This window comes from Triticum aestivum, chromosome 1D (assembly GCF_018294505.1).
Source record: "Triticum aestivum cultivar Chinese Spring chromosome 1D, IWGSC CS RefSeq v2.1, whole genome shotgun sequence".
Lineage (NCBI taxonomy): Eukaryota > Viridiplantae > Streptophyta > Magnoliopsida > Poales > Poaceae > Triticum > Triticum aestivum.
The window spans coordinates 293,956,133-293,962,356 of record NC_057796.1 but is presented as its reverse complement, the minus strand read 5'-3'; the positions used below and the strand labels follow the sequence as shown (position 1 = coordinate 293,962,356).

Genomic DNA, 6,224 nt, shown 5'->3' with positions numbered 1-6,224 from the left:
CCTCTCAGGGAATAAAGTGAACAGTGCCGCCCTCACGAGGATGAGCACGACCCTGTCTACATGGAGAAGCACGGTGAAGGCAATGATTGAAAAAGGTGATAGTTATGAGAAGATCAAGGCGAAATATCCTTTGATGAGCGAAGATGACTACAAGGAGTTCAAGATCAAGTGCGAGAGCAGCGCAACCTCCGAATCAAGTCAGTGGGGGAAAGAAATGCGGCAGTTGAACTTAGGGCTCCACCAACTCGGTCCCGGCGGTTATAGAGTGGCGGAGCCTATATGGGACAAGGAGGACGCGGAGCGTGCCGAGCAAGGCCTACCGCCCCGCTTCGAGAAATTCCCTGACAAGCAGACCAGGAACTTTGTCAGGGCCCGGTACAAGGAGGACCCGGTAACAAAGGAGCTTACCACGGATCCGAAGACCAGGGCGCTTGAGCTTGTTCTGGTAAGGAAAACACCCCCGCGTAATTAGCTCCATATGGTTGCATTCTAATCAATGAAGCCAAATTTCTAAATGGTTCACATTCCTTCCGCAGGAGGCTGAAAGCAGTAGCGCGGGGTCATCTCAGAGCTCCCCTTTTGACACCCCTTTAAATAGGGCGTTGAACGTAATGAAAAACAAGGATAAGCTCAGTAAGCCGTCGTCAGCTGGTCGTGTGGCCGGCAAAGGCTTGTCCACAAAATGGTCGTCATACTATACCGCTGGTGGGCGAAAGGAGAAAAAGACCAGCTCGGAAAGCCAGTCGCGCGAGGTTCAAGAACTCAAGGCACAAGTGGCGCGGATTCCGGAGATTGTCCACGAGCAAGTGCAACAACAACTGGGAACGACGCTCACCGCCATTGTGCCTACCTTGATTCAGGGGCTGACGACGTGGATTGCGGGCGACCAACAGGGGCCTCCCCCGGTTCCCAGCTTCACGGCCAGCAACTCGCACAACGCGCAGGCGGCGCCATTGGTGTCTCCGGCGGTGGCGGTATTCGTGTCTCCGGCACCGGCACGGGCATTGGAGCTTAATGCACCTGGGTGTACGCCGGCGGGCACCTCGCCAGCAAGCGGCCCCTCCGTCAGTTGCGCGCGCACGCCCGCCATTGGCGGTGCCTCAACATTAGCCGAGCTCGACGGCATCACGGTAACTAAGCTTCTTGGCCAATGACTTCATCTCCTTGCCTTTGACTGGGCATCCCTGACGCCCTACATGTTTTCGCAGGGCGCCACCGATGTTCCTTGCACTCTCCTGCACTTCGTGGGCGGCGAGTTGGTCGATGTCGCCAAGGGCAGAATCGTTCAACCGGGCAACCGCGTGTTCCACGGTAATCCGATGCCACCCACCTTGTATAGGGTTGAACTGGTTCGGGTGCTGCCAGGCTGCGACGAGTTGTTACCTCCGATTCTACCCGCTGGGGCCGACGAAGATGATGTGATGACCCTCAGCGCCTGTGTAAGCTGGCCCCTGCTTTGGCCGAAGAGCCAGATTCGTTTGGGGGCGGGGGACACCACCCCACAGACAAGACCGCCAGTCGTGCCAGCGCCAAGCCATGGCAAGAACGCCGCAACGCTACCGGACATGTCGGACATCCCTATGGCACAGGATCCGAACATGCATATGGCACAGGATCCGGACGACGACGACAACGACGACGGTACATTTACCAACGTCGATAAGTACTTTGCCGAACATGGGTACGGTGACGAGTTCTGCGGGCCTCCTTCTCAAGAACCCAACCCTCAAAAAGGCGACCGCGATCTAGCTGGTACGGCGGAGAAACCCAATTGCAACAGGCGTCGTCTGGCGTTCAGTTCTCAGGAGACGCCTCCAGCTGCCGCCTTCACCGAGCCTCAGATAGCTGAGGTGCCAAATATTATCAGCCCCAACACGCTCAAGAAGGCGGTCTGTGAGCAGAACTCGATCCCATTACAGCAGATCAAGAAGAAGGGACGGAAACGAAAGACTAACAAGGGCGCCAGTGCGAGCCAACCGGCACCGAGTACGATCCGTGCTCAGGACGGACCACCTTCACCTAAGGATATCTCGAGGAGGGTGCATGTGGCGGGTAGGCTGATGCTACCGACAAATATGCTCAATGCTGCAACCGGTGCTATGCGGAGTCTGCATGACAGTGTTCTTTCTTTGGAGAAGCGGCGTCTCAGAGAGAATGATGTGGCATACCCGGTTTTCGTGGCCAAGGTGCCAGAGGGCAAGGGCTTTGTGGATAGCGCCGTCGGGGGTACGATCGTCCTGTGATTTGATGACATCTTTGCTATGCTTAACCTTCATCCGCTACACTACACCTTCGTTCGGCTATTTTCGCTGAGTATGGAGATGCGGATCATTAGAGACAAGACCCCGGACATTGTGATAGTCGAACCCTTCTACATGCGTGCCAAGATCTTGGCAGCGCTGGGGACCGGCAAGTCACGAGTTCACACCTCGAAGGCGTCATTCTGGCAAACCCAGATAAGGATAACTTCCTCGTGCCTTACTTTCCCGAGTAAGTCATCTCCTAACCGCCCCATAACATATGATTTCTTAGATTTCGATCATTCTTTTTTTTCTAACATTTCGTGTTCTGTGCAGTGACACACATTGCACACTCATCCTCTTAAGCCCGAAATATTCCATGGCCACGTATCTCGACCCGGACCGTGACTCCAAGATAGACTACACAAATATCAAGAAAGTTCTTGATGATGCTCTCCCCGGCTACGCCACATCTGGAGGCACCTTTAAGAGGCCAGTTCGTAGGTACGGCAGGCACGTGTTCACCCACAATACGACGTTTCCCTGCGTCAAGCAGCCGCTTGGCGGTCAGAAGGATGCCTACTACGCCCTCCATCACATGCGGGCGATCGTGCGGGACCATAATCACCTTCTGCTACCAAATAATCTCAAAGATTGGCCCGCAAGCTTGGGGGCAATCCAGGATGCGGACATCCGACAAGACTTCTTTCGCATCCAGTCGGAGTTTGCAGAAATCATCCATCAAGATGTCCTTCGTACCTCGGGGCAGTTCTACCTCAAATTTCAACCGTCCAACAGCGAGATAGACACAACGCTACAAATGCAGGCTGACAACGCCCGCGACTTCATGACCATCACGACAGACGGCGGCTTCATCCACGCACCGGTCCCATGAGTCGAGTCGAAAGTTGTGATGCTATGTGTAGTTCTGAAACATTCATTAGCTCATGTTGTAATTAAACTGTAGTGAACTTGTATGTCTCTTTGGTTTGGACAGTCGTTCAACTTAGATGTAATCGATGCTATTTGTTAGTAGGACCATGAATCGTGCTATTAATGTCTTGCTTTTCTCTTCCGATCCTTTTGTTGCATACTTATATATTGCTTATGTATTGTCTGTTGTTTGGCTAGTGCATAGAGATGCCGTCGTATGTCGTGTACAAGGGTAAGGTTCCCGGAGTCTACGACGACTGGGAGGAGTGTCGGAGACAGGTTCACCGTTTCAGCGGTAACAGTTACAAAGGGTACACCACTAGGGCGGAGGCGGAATCTAGATACGCGCGCTATCTAGCGGGAGAGAGGAGGGAGCGTTGGAGGAACCGGATGAAGACCAGTTTCATCGCGATGATGCTCATCGTGATGACCGCATCTCTCTTCTATGTGATGGTAGTTTAGATGATCGATATCGACTTGTAATGTGAAGACAAACTCGCTACTCGCGGTCTCGAGACTTGTAATGTTCTATCTTTGTTCGGTCTTTTGAATTCGGAGACTAATATGATGAATTGTATTCGGAGACTAATCTTCTATTGTATTCGATGAATCTGCTGTTGCTATGTCCTGCTGCTTATTTTCTGTCCAATAATATATTTTGTAATCTGTGCAAAAATCAGAAAAGAAAAAAATCCCTAATATACATACTAATGGCGCATCACGCCAACGTGCGCCATTAGTATGCCAAAGGATACTAATGGCGCATCCCAGAGCAGTGCGCCATTAGTATGCCAGAGGGTACTAATGGCACATCACCCAGCAGTGCGCCATTAGTATGCCGAAGGATACTAATGGCGCATCACACTACAGTGCGCCATTAGTATGGCAAAGCACATGGGTATATATGGCCCCCTGGGAGGCATACTAATGGCGCACCATGGCCTATACTAATGGCGCACTGCCCGGTGAGCCATTAGAGTACCAGATACTAATGGCGCACCAGTGGTGCGCCATTAGTAAAAATTACTAGTGGCGTGATGCTAGTGGCGCACCAGTAGTGCGCTATTAGTAGGCAAAACTGGTGCGCCACTAGTAAGCCTTTTTCTAGTAGTGGCTACTCTAAACTTGCTAAGATTGCTGTGAAACAACAAAAGGCTTTTGAAAAGGTTCAAAACATGCTAGATAAAAGTGATGATATGTTGGGTGAAGAAATGGATCGCACCAAAACTTTGACTGAAAATCTTCAGAGACTTCAGTCCAAGTTTGACAATCTTCAGAGTCATCATAACACTCTCTTATCTGATCATGAGAAGCTTTCTTATGAATTTCTTCAAAGAAAGCAAGATCTGGAGAAGCTAAGGGAGAGTTATGAAGATCTTCAGAAGGAGCGTGATTCATTACTTGCTCAACAAATCCGCGCTGCTCAGGAAGAATTTATTCCTCCATGTTTGAAGTGGATTGAACGTGAATCTGCTAATTCTTCACCTGAATGTTCAAACGCTTCTGTTGCTGCAAATTCTTCACCTGTCTCTGCTATCACTAATTCCTCGTCTGAGGATATTGCTAGTATCACTGACAATGCAGGGCTGAAGGAATTGTATATGACAGGCATGTACAAAAGCCTCAAAGGGCATCAGGCTCTTTGTGATGTGCTTCAAAAGCAGATCCTCAACAGGAACCCTAGGAAAGAGGGTATTGCCTTTGAGAGGAAACTCAATGCTGACGGAACATACTGGAAGCCTGAGCAGTATCCGAAAACCTCATGGGTTGCTGCAAATGGACCTCCAGTAGATCCATCTACTCTATCTGGCTTTATATGTGAATCTCCTTATTCTTCTGATGAGTCATTTGACTCCAACTATAAGCTGTTCAAAAATCAGAATGGTGAAGTATTTGCTAGATATGTTGGCACTAACTGCAGGAACGGTTCCCCTATGAAGAAAATCTGGGTTCCTAAAAGGTGCCTTGAAAGTCTTCAGGTGAATGTCATCATGACACCACCTGTGAAGAATAGGAACCCCAGACCAAATTCTTCATATGGACCAAAATTTTCATATGGATCCAAGTCCTCATACGGACCAAATTCCTCAAAAGGATCAAAGTCCTCATATGAACATCATCGTGCTAACACTTCTGTTTCACAGGGAACATCTAAGGGTTATGAGTATGTGCATTATTCTTCAAATCATTATGTTCGTAAATCCTCGAAGAATTTCTCTGCTTATTCATATGCTTACCCTAACCCCTCTTACGTGAAACGAAGTGGATTGGCATCTATGCCACATTTTTCTTATGGAGTCGCAGAATGATGAACTCTTTGCCACCCCTTCAGATGTGGGTGGTGAAGAAAAAGAACTAATCTCTTGTGCAGGGTCAGGTCTCCAGACGAACTTAAATGTCTAAAGACTTTGCTGGAGACCTGAATATGCTTGAAAGGACGCAAGCTAATCATGAAGAAACGAATCTTTATTTCTCACGTCCTCATATTGCTATATCAATTCTATTGCTTGATGAAATAGGTCCGATGAATTTGATATCATATTCTTCACTGATGAAGTATATGAGTTCGTAAGTTGCACTAATTCATCTGCAGGATGATCAACCCAACGCCACTGAGTGGGTCCTTGATAGTGGATGTACAAATCACATGACTGGTGACAAGAATCTATTGATGGACGCTCCCTTATCTCCATCACATCTGAAGCATATCACCTACGCTGACAAAGGCAAAAGCAAGGTATTGGGTCTTGGTAAGGTTGCGATCTCAAAGGATTGATACATGAACAAAGTCATGCTTGTCGAGTCCTTAGGATTCAACCTCATGTCAGTCTCAATGCTTTGTGATCTTGATATGGTTGTTATCTTTGGCAAGTATCGTTGTGTTGTGATCATGGAAGCTGACCATTCCAAAGTCTTCGAAGGCTTTAGGAGAGGAGATCTGTATATTGTTGATTTCCCTACAAGACCACAGCCTGCTATATGTCTACTTGCAAAATCTTCAGAAGGTTGGCTATGACATCGACGACTCGGTCATGCTGGCATGAGGAACCT

At 48.8% G+C, this 6,224-nt stretch overlaps 1 pseudogene; it reads left to right on the top strand.

Moving 5' to 3' along the window:
- Positions 1–611: 611 nt before the first annotated feature.
- On the top strand, positions 612–3,964 carry LOC123168586 (uncharacterized; annotated as a pseudogene).
- Positions 3,965–6,224: the final 2,260 nt, after the last annotated feature.